This window comes from Periplaneta americana, chromosome 3, assembly GCF_040183065.1.
Source record: "Periplaneta americana isolate PAMFEO1 chromosome 3, P.americana_PAMFEO1_priV1, whole genome shotgun sequence".
NCBI classification, from domain to species: domain Eukaryota; kingdom Metazoa; phylum Arthropoda; class Insecta; order Blattodea; family Blattidae; genus Periplaneta; species Periplaneta americana.
This window is the reverse complement of record NC_091119.1, coordinates 45,537,761-45,552,310: the sequence shown is the minus strand read 5'-3', so window position 1 is coordinate 45,552,310 and position 14,550 is coordinate 45,537,761. Positions and strand designations below refer to the sequence as shown.

Sequence of the window (14,550 nt, the reverse complement as noted above, 5' to 3'; positions counted from 1 at the left end):
TATTAACACGTGTAATATAAGAGACAAGCCTCTACAGGCCTATTCGAATGAGAATGTTTACATTACTCTGATATGTCATGCCACAAAAGTTAAGGTATCAGAAGTTCTTTGCTTTTTTTTTTTTATTTTAGTAGGTTATTTTACGACGCTTTATCAACAGCTTAGGTTATTTAGCGTCTGAATGAGATGAAGGTGTTAATGCCGGTGAAATGAGTCCGGGGTCCAGCACCGAAAGTTACCCAGCATTTGCTCATCTTGGGTTGAGGGAAAACCCCAGAAAAAACTTCAACCAAGTAACTTGCCCCGACCGGAAATCGAACCCGGGCCACCTGGTTTCGCGGCCAGACGCGCTGACCGTTACTCCACAGGTGTGGACAAGTTCTTTGCTCATTGTCCAAATGTCCAATCGTGTATCGTGAATATGAACAAGGCAGCGAAGCTTATTGAACATGTGAGGAAGTAACCATTTTTACTGTACTATCCATCAGACAAGGATTACAGAAACCAATTTGCTAGCAGAAAAGCGCGGGAGTATGTTAGCGAAAAATTTGCATTGTCAGGTAACTTTGTTTATATACTATCTATTTTTGCTCAAGCTTTGGCAAACTTTGTATTTAAATAAATAAGATGAACAATTTTTACAATTACTTTCATGATATTTAAACACTAAACCTAACTTAAATACTTACGTCAGCATAGTGTGTACAATAACGTTAGGCTAACTGTATTAATGACTATGTACCATTGAATAATACAGGGGTAGTACCATATCAAATCTTAAAATAATAAACTTCGCATTACGTCATTAACTTGAAACCAGCGTTCAATCAATTGTTGATGTGTTGAAATGTGTTTTCACAAAATGTGCCATGTACATATTTTTAAAGAGCATAATACTATAATGTTTATATCTTGAGAAACTAATTTTAATATTTAAGAGAGCTTTATTAATTTTTCTTCTTCAGACATGAAGACAGTCCTTCATCTGAAAGATCAGTTCAATCTTTCGCCTGTACTTAGACGAAAGTATTCAAAATTAAATATTAGTAATTTTTTACTATGTGTGTATGTATGTATATGTATGTATGTATGTATGTATGTATGTATGTATGTATGTATGTATGTATGTATGTATGTATGTATGTATGTATGCGTGTATGCGTGCATGTATGTATGTATGTATGTATGTATGTATGTATGTATGTATGTATGTATTTTTTTAAATATTAGTTGAACGGCATGTCCATTACAATAAAGGTAATACTACATGCCTTGCTACCTGTATGTTTACAATATAACACATTATGTCTCGTTTCTTTTACTCTCTAGGCGTATGTAGGTCTGTTATTCTGTTGTGAAAAATGTATGTATGTATGTATGTATGTATGTATGTATGTATGTATGTATGTATGTATGTATGTATGTATGTATGTACGTATGCATGCATGTATGTATGTATGTATGTATGTATGTATGTATGTATGTATGTATGCACAAGGTGTTTCAAAAATGATTGTTAATAATTTACAGATTAAAAGTATGTGTAGAAAATAACCCATGCAGAAGACCTCAAATACACATACTTACTTACTTATGGCTTTTAAGGAACCCGGAGGTTCATTGCCGCTCTCACATAAACCCGCCATCGTTCCCTATCCTGTGCAAGATTAATCCAGTCTCTATCATCATATCCCACCTCCCTCAAATCCATCGAATACATATTTGTCCGTAAATTAACCATTGTCGAGATAATGTGGATTTTCTGTTGAGATTCCTTGCTGACTAAAAGCAGACGTGCAGACAGCCTTAACTGAATTCTACCTAGAGCAGGTGTTCAAAATGCTGTCCATGCATCTGAACGCAACGTTGTGCTCTTCTCTATAGTGAGCTGCGAATCCTCTCGGGCAGTGCTGGGCCATTTCTTATTTACTGGAAGGCACGTTCAATTCAAAACCGAAATTCCTGAAGAGTGTTGATCTCAGAAGCATAAACCATGCTTTTTACATGGCCCAGATACAGAAATCTAATTAGATTTAAATCCGGTGACCTTGAAGGTCACGATACAGGCCTTCCTCTGCCTAAGGGAATATAGCATGATTGATTAATGTGCGGACTAATGTTTATTAGAGCTTTTTTGCTTCTTTCAGTTCGTACTTTTCATCTGTAAATTATTGACCATTTCTTTTGAAACACCCTGTATGTGTATGTATAGGAATGTGAGTAGGCCAATGCATTCATATCTATATCCATACATAGTTGAGTGATGTCGGTTGTGTCCACCAATTTGCTACTTATCGACCTTTTTCGGTTATTCATCAAAATTAAATGTCTGTACAGGGAAGCCTGTCGTGATGTATTCGTAGGTGTCACAGTGGCTTGCTTGAAGGCGGCGTGGAGCCCGTGTAATGATGCTGCAACATTAGAGCGGCCCTAACGAGACTTTAATGCTCGCCGTGTCTCTCATTAGCGCAGCGACGCCCTCATAAACAGCGAAGGCTAGGGGCGAGCGCGAACACAAGTTTTGGAGCAGATTTGTCGGTTTTATTGACAAACAGATGTTATTACATATGTTATAGTACACATACCTTCATGTTAAAAATGTTCAATTCCGAATTTTACCGGAAGAGTGTGTTTGTGCCGATTTCCTAGTACAGAGAAACCTCTAACCTGGACATGCATGGTTCAATAAAAAAATTGTCCTACTTAAAGGGGTGTCCAAGGTAGAGGGAAATATAATTTGTTTTAGAATGCAATGGAAAGGAAATTACCCAGAGACCGGAACTTTGGCAGAATGGCTTTTTAAAATGTGTTAAATCTATCTTCATTTTGAGAGTAAATCTGTACGAATTATACCTTTGTGATTGAAACGTCACAGTTTTATGTTGCCCTTTTCTGCCTTTTTTTAAATATAAATGCCTAATTTACAAAATAAAGGTTTTTTTACCTTTATTTGTTTATTTATCTATTATTTATTAATGTATTATTAAACATTGCCTACAGGTATATTTTAATTTATTTCTATAACCGCTACAATGAAAGTGACTTCACCGAATGTATATTATTGTCTTTCAGTCAGTTCATATTCTCTTTGCAACAATGAGTGCTGCCGTGCATAAATGTATAACAGTAAGCGTTTTAATTATCGCTTGTGTTTATTTGACAAGGCAACAATGAGTGTGGGTCTAACGTTATTTTTAACGGTTATTTTTCTTTCAGTTTTCATAGCGACGTTGTTGTAGCTAGCTAAATATTTCATATCGCAACATATTATCAGTACAACCAAACACAAAAATGCGCTCTCCAAGGCTACTGGGAAGAAGATTTCTTTGCTTCCAACAGTAATTGCAACATCGAGTCGAAAATCTAAAATTGCTTTCGACTTACATAAAGCTTTTCTGGCTGCCGAAATTCCTTTGTGGAAAGAGCAAGGTTGTGGGTCTAGTGCAAGGTTTTTGTAATTGCCTTTTATTGCGCATTTGAGCTATTTATAATGCCTTTTTGCCTGCCTATTTTAACTATTTATGTTACATTTTTGCCTTCCTATTTCAGTAATTCATAATGCCTAAACTTCCGGTCTCTGACTGTACATAATGTTAAGGAACTATAGTATTCAAACACTTTGTCATTCAGTTCGTCATTAACAGTTTTGCGAACTCTTTTTCTTTCTCGACTGCAGTTTTGTTCTACGTATGTGGATATGTTGTGTGATTTGGTCATGGCTGTGATGTGAAAGTGATCACCATAAATTATATTCCTAAGTGATATGGTGTTAAAAGTTGTCGATGACATGTTAACCAACATTAACTACTTTCGAAACTTCAGCTTCCGTATTCAAATCGTTTTCAAAACGTATCGAAAATTGCATGAAAAGAGAGATCAGGGGAATCGTATTCAGTACGGTAAACGTATTTAAATCGATTTGAATACTCTATGAAAACTTAGTACATATTCCTGCCCACCAGAAATACAACTAAAAAAGTTTATAGACCAATTCCCACGGGATTTAAATTCCGACGGAATGAGTGAGAATTTTTCTCCACTCCACCCATCCTTCATCATATGGTAATGCAGAATTCCTGCACGGAAATATCATACGTACTTCGGTACATCACAATAATATGATATGCGTAATTAATCACTTAGTGATTCAAGATGGCGCTCATCCTTCGGATCCCGGTCACTTAGTCACTCGTGCACCTCTGCACATAGTGTGTTGGACATTGTGCCACTGTCACACATCTGTGACACAGTGCATGAGGGTTGGCCACTAAAGGAAAACTAAGAGGTGGAGCTTAAACTGAGAGGATTCAATCCGGCATCGGAAGTGGAATCCGGTGTGGTTTAGTGGATAAAGCGTCAGCGCGTAGAGCTGAAAATCCGGGTTCGGGTTCCGGTGTCGGAGAGAATTTTTCTCCGCTCCATCCATCTTTCATCTTATGGTAATGCAGAATTCCTGCACGGAAATATACGTACTTCGGTACATCACAACAGTTGTTTAATGCTGGCGATCCTGTTGGCTATTGTGATGTTGTTCAGGAGAGTTTCTTAATTCTACACTGTTACTCACTATTACAAATATATAGAACATGAGAAAGCCATATTTTCTGGACAAACCGTTACAATAAGAACAACAAGTATTTTTTGTTTAGTGTATTGTGGTGTACTATCTACATAAGTTTGTCAAATTACATAATTCAGGCCTAAGTGTATTTATGGATGAGTGTTGAGGCATGAGTTGGGCTTTGTTAGTTGTTGATTATGGCACTTTTCGTTATTATGTCTTGTAGGTCTCTGGAGAAAGAGTAGATAGATAACGCCGCTCTGGAGAATTATTGCAACTTTACATAGGACAGACATCTCTAATGCCGTAATCGTGAATAATTTGGGATAGCTATATTTATACATTAATAGAATTCCATGCATAATGAGCAATTATATATTTATTGATTATACTCAACTTTTCCGCTACGATGTAATTATGAAGAAATCTCGAAGTATACTGTCCCGGACGTCACATAATTTTCCATAATCTTTATAGCCTATAATGAGAAGGATAAACACACGACGTGAACTGGACAGCCCTGGGCTCCTGTACCGGTTTGCAGCAGTTTGCAGCATCGATCGCTGTAGGATTACACGAGCATGAATTAGCGTTGCACTCTGTGTGACAGGGTCCTCAACTTGACCCTTCGAGCCGTGGTTTTCTTCAGGAACTCACTCGACTACAGAAAATATAACATAGGTAGCCCAGAAGGCTTTTTTCCTTACAAAAAAGAAACAAAATAATAATACAAATAAATTCTATTGTAATCAATAAAATTGCGTTCTCAAAAGATTACACTAAACTTGGATTTTGTTGTTCTAAACGTACAGGTAAGGTTTAATATAACGAGCATCTTGTTCTGGGAGTATGTTGGTATTATTTTTGGTGTTTGCACCATGTTATACATGCAGATTAGAGATGGACAACGATCAAGAAAGCGAGACTAACAGCGCCTGCAAAGCCGAAAACTCGCACGACAATGTTGTATTACGTCGCGTCCTTGACATAAAGATTGGTTGTGAGTGTTCCGAGACTCGAGATTGATCAGTCCCGAAGTCAAGCAGCCTTGAATCGCCACAGTTGTTAGACCTGACTGAACTTTTATCTACTCTGGCAGCTGTTATATATGTATAAACAATCAAGTAGCCTGTTTGAAACATCATGTCTACTTTTCAGTGTATAATAATCAGTTCCCCAGTCTTTATTTAATTACTAGGCCTTTATTAAAAGGCTAGGAATTTTCTTTTGATATGTTTGAGATCAAGTGTGCAATCTCAAGTAAAAAGATATTAACGTTATGTTTTATGTTTCTTAGAAATGCAAATTTATTTGAGAATTGTTTTTTTTTTTTTTTACATTTATACAGCCATAGGTAATATCATATAATAGAACCAGAACATTTTGATAACTAAGATACTGTTCTGTTTTGTCTTTTTGTCTCATTTAAACATTTATAATGTTATTTATTTCAATGATGTATGTTATTCAAAGTTACGAAATCTTTCCACGCCGACCAAATGCTATTTCGAGAATGATGAGCGAGACTCGAAGCGCACGAGAATGACGAGACGAGACTCGGAAGACAAGTGCAACGAACACAGCGAGCGAGAGCGGCAGTTAGTTTTGTTCATCTCTAATGCATATACATGTAACTATTCGGAGCCTCTTATAGGTTCCATCATCAGTGAAGGCAGGGAAAGGGGACCATGACTAAGTCGATTTGCTTGCTGTTTACATTCCAATGTGCCACCCTGTGTGCGCAAGAGGTGCAGGCACTACTTGGTCCGAAAGGTTGTGGGATCGAGTTCCGACTTGGGTATGGGCGCTGTAGTTGTATTAATTGAAAAAAAAAGGATACTCTGTGAAACAAAAGAAAACTTAACAAATTTATTTAAGAACTCTCTTGTATAATGTGATCGGGTGCAGTCTTTAAAAGTTTCCGTATGCCTAAAATGAAGTTTGCAATTTACTTACAAGGGAATAATAAATTATTGTCGAAACTTTCTCTAAATTTCTCACACAGATCTCCGCATCAGATAGATAAATAAATAACGACTGATGCATAGCTTCACTGCGTTGTATATCTTTACGTAGAGCTACGTGTTGGTACGATCCTCTATTCACACGTAGAGGACGTTCAAAGATATCCGACCTACGATTTTATGATCGTGTAAGCGAACTTTCCAACCACGAGATAAGTTAGAACCAAAGATTTAAAAAAATTACAAACTTTGAAAGAGTTCCGCTAGTGCTCAATAGGTGGCACCATTATTGGGAGCCGTTAAAAAGTGTCAGGAAAAATGATTATGTAGATTAAGCATAAATTATTCTTATAATTGACAATATCAGCGGTTTCCAGCCAAACTCAGTATTGTTTTACAATCAGTAGAGTGGGATGAAAAATTGAATACCGTAATGCGGGTATATTTATGTACGATTGGCAAGAGTGACTATTGTCTTCTCCATCTATTCATAGAAGTAATAACTAAATAATCCACACTTACACCAACAAATTATTGATCACTATCGATTAGTAGGGTCAGATATCTTTGAACGTCAGTGTACATAGCTTTAATATACTGCAGATCTTCACGTAGAAGTACGTTTGGAGAGATACTCTTTCAAATGCAAAAAGCCTCATCGCAATATTTTGTTTATTATTTTTTAAATTCAGAGTTGAAGTTGTAAGGATTATTTTGTGGGCATACTGTATATATAAGCAAACATACACATACATAACAAAAAGTAGGCCTACCCCTCAGTAGTTGAGTCCAAGTAGGCATTTTGTACACCCGTGATGAACTGAGTTGAGTGTCGATAGTGCTGCCAGACTAAGCCAGTTCTACCATCCACCACGCTACGAATTACTATCCAGCCATCAAACCCGTATACCATATCTTTGATGGTGGTTTGTCGTATTTCAGATATGTAGGTATATGCAGGTTGCGAATTAACGGAGGGATGGGGGGATTCCCCCTGTTGGAAAGTTATCCCCCTCTCATAAATTCATATTAACATCTCTGCCAGGGATAACTTCTATCCCCCATCACAAAATATAATAGTTTTAATACGAGTATACTTTATAAAGTATAGTATAAAGTAAGCAAAGAAAATAATATTGATGTATTATCATCACCGAACAAGTTGACAACAATCAATAACTTAGGAATTACACTTCTTATCGTAAGTCTGCTCATCGATATAATTATTATTATGATCAAGATTCAAGACAAGCAACTCAGTGCGACCAAGCGTTGAGCCGTATCTAATGAGGATAATCATAATTTTATGTATGGTATTCTCTATCTAGGATTCTATCCCCCCCATCAGAAATCTTAATTCGCACCCTGGATATATGAGTCTTCATGTCCACATCAGACAAGTGGACCTAAGAACCTGGAGGAGGGAGCTCTGTTGCTTCTTATACAGATCTATGAGCCATGTAACAATCTTTGGAAAAACCATGAGAAACATCCCCATGGCGGACGATCGATTCGATGTGAGGCAAACAAAAGTGGTGCCCTATTTTTCGAAACTGAGATGGTTGTGATATTGTGATAGGGGGGTTATAGGGTGCGTTGGTGGAATAACGAAGGAAAAAAAAAAACGAAAGAACTCCGAGTAAATTTCTTTACAACATTGGCTTTGTCTACCACGAATACAACTTCTCCGCTGTCGAGATTTGAACTCGGTTCCGCGGTCTTCGTAAGCCAGCACTACTACATAAAAATGAAGCAATAAACAACTAAATCTCAAATTCAGTGAAAAAAAAAATCAATTGTGAAACAGTCCCGACTAGATACCTGCCTGTCACTGAATGGTGCCAGTCACACATTCAGATTGTCATTTGTGCGTGGGGAGACAGCAGATGATGTATTTGGAAGCGAGGAAAGTTCGCTTTGTGTAACTGTTTCGGACTTTCCTTCGGAGAAAGAGTTATGTATCTTCATTTAGGACAACCGGGGTTGGATTCGCCGTGGTGTTACGTCACACATTCCGCAGTGACGTCACGCAAACATCGACCGGTCGCTCGAGACACGGGCATAGCTCCCCCCACATGTCTGCACAACAATATAGCGCGCCCCTGCAACAATCTGCGACCCGTGCCAACTGAATCCAATTACAGTTCGCCTCGTATTCATGTGATTGCGAACGCTTTGTACGCGTCGTATTGTCCCTCTTTAACGACTCTTTTAAACTACAGACCATTCGGAGTCTGTGAGATGATTATATGGCCGTAATAGAACACTCGCTGTTAGCTCAACAAATAGATCGTCGGATTTCCGAATGCAGACCTGAGTTCAAAGCCCTGAGACTCTCTATAACATTTAAGAATCTCAGGTACGCTTATCTCAGCGGTAACAGATCTACATGTAATAATTCAGGAACATTTTTCCTGAACATGGGAAGCGATTATCTGCTGTGCTTGGAAAAAGTGACACAAGTCAGTTTTCACAAACCTTTTTTGATAATTTATTGACAACTTACACTGGTTTATGTCGATTTGATTTTTTTCTGTATGAATTATTGTAATGGGAGGAATACCTATGTGTTTTTTTCCAAGCGAACAGGTGTTCCGTAAGTTGTCAATAAATTATCAAAAAAGGTTTGTGGAAACTGACTTGTTCCACTTTTCCCGAGCACTACAGTTATGAGGCTTCTGCAACCATTAGCCTACATTTAAACATATCTCTATAAACATACTGAGTCGGGGTGACGAGCAGAACTCGTGATCCGAACCTGATAGGTCGTTGGTTCCAATCCGACTTTGATCAATTACGCGATTTTTTTCTAACTGTAGCAGCAGCAGTTGTTTTATTTTGCCTGGCAGAGTTAAGGCCATAAGGCCTTCTCTTCCACTCAATCAGGTTTCAATAATATACATGAAATACAAAGTTATGCGATAGATTACAAAAGAACACAAAAGAAGATAGCTTAGAGATTACATAAAATATAGTAGAACATTACAAATAGTCAAGACCAGTTGCATAATATAAGGAGAATGTATATACAATTTATAAGACATAAACTGCTCGAGATAAATTCGACGATTAATTCACTTGAGATATAATATACAGTTAATATAATAATAGGAGAATACATGTGGGTTACAAGACATAAAAAGTTGAATAGCAAAATCGTACTATATATAATACAGATAGAAACGATTAAATGAGCCGTTCAGAGCAGAAGTGGTGTAAGTCAAAATTGGGTAATGAGGTTTAAAGTAAAAATTCTGTAAAATACAGCGCAAAGTAGCAATTAATATGCCCTTCGTGCTATCCACTGACTATTAATAGTTTAAATAAATTGAATATTAATTGCTACTTTGCGCTGTATTTTACAAAATGTTTACTTCAACCCTCATTGCCAATTTTTGACTTACACCACTTCTGCTCTGAACGGCTCAAATAATATATCAAGATAATAAAAAGGGGGAAAAAAGGAAGAGAGAGGAGAAAAAAATAATAATTTAGTCATTTAATACTATTTAGAGACTTCCGCAAGAGTCTAGTTCTGTTCAATAAAAACTTTTCTAAGTAGAATGTACTTAAATGATTTTAGACTCCGACTACTCCAGATTTCCTGTAAATTCTTTACAACATTGGCTTTGTCTACCTCAAATACAACTTCTCCACTGTCGAGATTTGAACTCGGTTCCGCGGTCTTTGTAAGCCAGTACCACTACATAGAAATGGAGTTCGAACTTAGGGTTAAGTAGCTCGAACTTAGGGTTAAGGTACAAATTAGATTTACTTTAAATGTTTTTTAAGTGATCGTGCTTCATTTAATTTAGGATGCTCCTTGTTATTATTATTATTATTATTATTATTATTATTATTATTATTATTATTATTATTATGATTATTATTATTATTATTATTATTATTATTATTATTTATCATTATTATTAATTGTTAATGTTTTTATTAGTTGTGTTTATTATTAATTGTCATTGTTGAGTGTAATTAGTTACCATTGCCACAGGGTATATACCCACTTGCAGTGTGAATAAATAAATAAATAAATAAATAAATACATACATACATACAAAGAATTCCAGGAACGGGCTGTGTGAAATGTAAAGGAAGCAGAGCAGGGATATGTTTGATAATATGGAATTGATAGATCAAGGTTATGCTGTGAACGCGTATCACGGTTGTGGTGGGATGCTAAAAATTTGAAGCGAGAAACTAGGTAAATGTGTAAGACGAATGTTTGATAGTCGCATGGTAAATTCTCGCACTCATTTCGGCAAATACCACTTCGCTATCACCGTTCACATCAGTATTGAATAATAGCAGAGTGTATAGAATATTCTTAATACTCGATCAATATATCTATCATCTGATATCTTCTTCTGCCCCGAATTTCCTTTTCGTTCACCATTCCTTCCAGTACATCATTCAATAGGCAGTTTCTTCTCAGCCAGTGACCCAGCCAATTTATTTTTCTCTTCCTGATCAGTTTCAGCATTATCCTTTCTTTGCAACTTCATTTCTTATTTTGTCTCTCTCTTTCAGACGAAGAAGAAGGCGGGAAGGAGAGAAGATCGGAGAATACTGGGTTTCCAGTGAAGAACCTGCCCTTGGACAGAAAAATATGAATAAATGCATAGACTATAGTAAGCAAAAAGTTTTTCAAAGGTTTCTTTATGAAATTGTTTCAGAAGCTGCATTCTGAATTTTTTTTTTCACTCAAATGCACTTTTCTTAGGAACTATTTGACATATTATGCTTCTTAATGGATCTTTTGCTGTATACATTTTTAAAGACAAATTCTGCAATTTACAGTAAAGATGATAAATCAGTATGTTTTAGTTGATTTTAAAATTATTTTTATTGCAAGAAGTTATCATTTTCTAAACAATATATATTTTTCTTTAACTAATAGGCCTATGTCTTTTTTTTAAATAGCTGGAAAGTATCAGAAATATCCTTTACCCCACGTGCTAGGTTTCTGCCCTCAGGGCGAATTACTGCGAATTGACAGACATAACACAGTCCGCTCAATAATTGCTAACAGATTAAGGGAACATGGTGAATACGAAGTATATGAAGAAGTTCAATGTCTTTCTACGGAAGGATCTACACGGCGTGCTGACATCATAATAATTGACCGAGATAAAAAAACTGGTCTCATTCTTGACCCCACAGTAAGGTCCGAAATTAATGAAGATCAACCAAAGCATGTACATGAAGAGAAACGCGCTATTTACCTTCCATGCTGTGATGATCTCAGTCATAAATATAATATTCAAGATTGGAATGTCATTGGACTTATGTTTGGTGCGCAAGGAACAATTCCCAAATTTACATTGGAGATCCTCAGAAAATTAAAGGTTCCTGAAAATACTCTTCAGACAATTGCATCAGCCATTTTAAAATCTTCATTGAACATCATCAATCACCATCTCTATTCATCTTTATAATATTCAATGTATATTATTTATTTTCAATAAATTTTTATCGTTTTGATAGCTACCACATCTTGTCGCAGATTATTCTTTTTTTTTTAAATTTCATTATGTATTTTTTTAACATTAATTTACATTTTCTTTTTTGTTCATTTGAATTGATTAGGATGCCGATATTTTAAATCCAAGATTTGGACGGCTATCATTTCGATTGTCTCTCATTTAACAGTGATAGATCAAACAGTATTTAAAAAAGTGCATCTAAATAATGGAAACAACAAAATTATTTTCATCCTAGACCTGTAGAAACAATCATTGCTTATTATACGAATTAAATTATTCTGAAATTGCTTTATACTGTAACAAAATTTCATTTAATTTCCTTTAACCATTTGTATTAAAATACAAAGGTTTAAAATATTCAAATTTATGAGCACTCGAAGCAGCTTTGTGATCACCCTATGCCCTTGGCCAGACCGCCAGAATTACAAGGCAGGTAGCTAGTTTGAAGCCATATCCATACAATAGGGATATTTTATGCAAAGTTTTACTGCTAGATGGCAGGAGCGTTCCATGCGGAGCAACATGTTGTAGGGCTATGTTATGTCATATGCTACATACACTTGATTACGTTTTCTTGCTTGTTGGGTTTTCTGTGCGTGTCAAAATTATATTTATAATTATTTTGTATAACCTAGTATAATTTAATATATTTCAATATTTTCTTACCTCACAATTTAATTTAATTTACAAGAAATAATAACGTAAACCTGTATAATATTGAGCGATTCCCCGAGATGGGTGGGGAAATCTGCAGTATGCAGAATATAGATACGAGTAAATTGAATGTTCATGAACCTAAACGAGAACTTTGAGAACGAGATGCACGAATAAAAAAATAGGAACTATGTCGAAGGTGAATATTGTCCTTTTTAATCATTAGTATTTAAGAACCGTACGTTAAAAACAGTATATGCAGCCAATTTATTATTTTTTATAGGGAAGGGACTATCGAGATTGATATCCTTGTATTTTTTTCTGTAGTTGCAGAAAGATCAAATGCAATTTTTAATAGGATGATATAATATGATTGCAGTAGTATCATGATTAGTAGTGCGTTTTGTAGGTTAAGGACATGCAGTTTTGAATACTATGTAGGATGATTTTGAAAATATGAAGTTAAAACATAGTTTTAATAATTAGGCTACAGTACATTGAAAACATTATTCACGAAATGGATTTCACTACGGATCGTCCTGGATAATAAACATCCCAGTTTATCGAGAGTTTACTGCAGGCGTAAACTACAATGACTTCTACAACTACTACATATAATCTAACATAGCTCGCAGTCGATTTTATTTTATTGCGTTATTTTACGACGCTGTATCAACATCTAGGTTATTTAGCGTCTGAATGAAATTAAGCTGATAAAGCCGGTGAAATGAGTCCGGGGTCCAGCACCGAAAGTTACCCAGCATTTGCTCGTATTAGGTTGAGGGAAACCCCCGGAAAAAACCTCAACCAGGTAACTTGCCCCGACCGGGATTCGAACCCGGGCCACCTGGTTTCGCGGCCAGACGCGCTGACCGTTACTCCACAGGTGTGGACCTCGCTGTCGAGGTTGCATATGTTTTTATTAATTTTTCTTTTTCCTCTTCCAAAATGAAACTGTAGTCAACAATTCCTTACTTGAAGTAGTTACTTTTATTTGATAGCTAACACTTTCGAGGCGCAATTTAATTACTTGTATTTTTTAAGGTTTAAAGCATATATTCAGAATACGATGAAAGAGTAATGGAACGGAGAAAAACTCTCTCCGGCGCCGGGATTTGAACCCGGGTTTTCATCTCTGCGTGCTCTACATGCTGATCCACTAAGCCACACCGGATACCCACCCCGGCGCCGGACAGAGTCGTCTCAGATTAAGTTCCAACTCTTGGGTTCCCTTTATAAATAAATAAATATAATATCTAAAATATAATTATATATTCAGAATATTTCGGGACCCGATTGAAGACAAAAAGCTTTCCCTGGTTTTTACATATAGGAACATAACAAAAATTTGGCATTTTTAGTTGTTTTTAAGAGTACTTAATATACTAATACGCAACGTATATCCTCAATGTTTATATACCGAAAAACAAATGCACACACAAAGCGCATCCATCAAAGTACATGCGCTCTATCTGTTGGTGCTAGTTCAGGATATCCCTATTGTGACCTGAAGTATTGTGCCCCACAAATTCCGGCAGTGGACAAAGGCCGTAATCCATACATCTGATGGTGATGAAAATTTCAGTTGGTCTCGGCGGGATCTGAATCTGGACCCCTGGCGGAGGGCGATGCATGTTTGCTGCGGCTCGGCTCGGCTCCGGTCGATTTCCAGCTGAGAGCCTGGGGCTGGCCTCCCACGAGCCCGACGCAATAGAGTCGTCAGGTCTACACGGAATTCAGCACACAATTTCGTCGAAATCGGTGCGCGAGCGAGCGTTCATGAGGAATGTCGGTTGGATGGGAAGTAGGTCAGCCGCTGGTGGCCGTCTAATGAGATGTCAAGGTGAACACGAACGTTTCGTTGTACATTTTT

At 36.6% G+C, this 14,550-nt stretch overlaps 1 protein-coding gene across 13 annotated transcripts in view; it reads right to left on the bottom strand.

The window, feature by feature from the left end:
* pHCl-1 (pH-sensitive chloride channel 1) overlaps nt 1–14,550 on the bottom strand; it is a 481,286-nt gene that overhangs the window by 157,041 nt on the left and 309,695 nt on the right. The gene's annotated exons all lie outside the window — the stretch shown is intronic.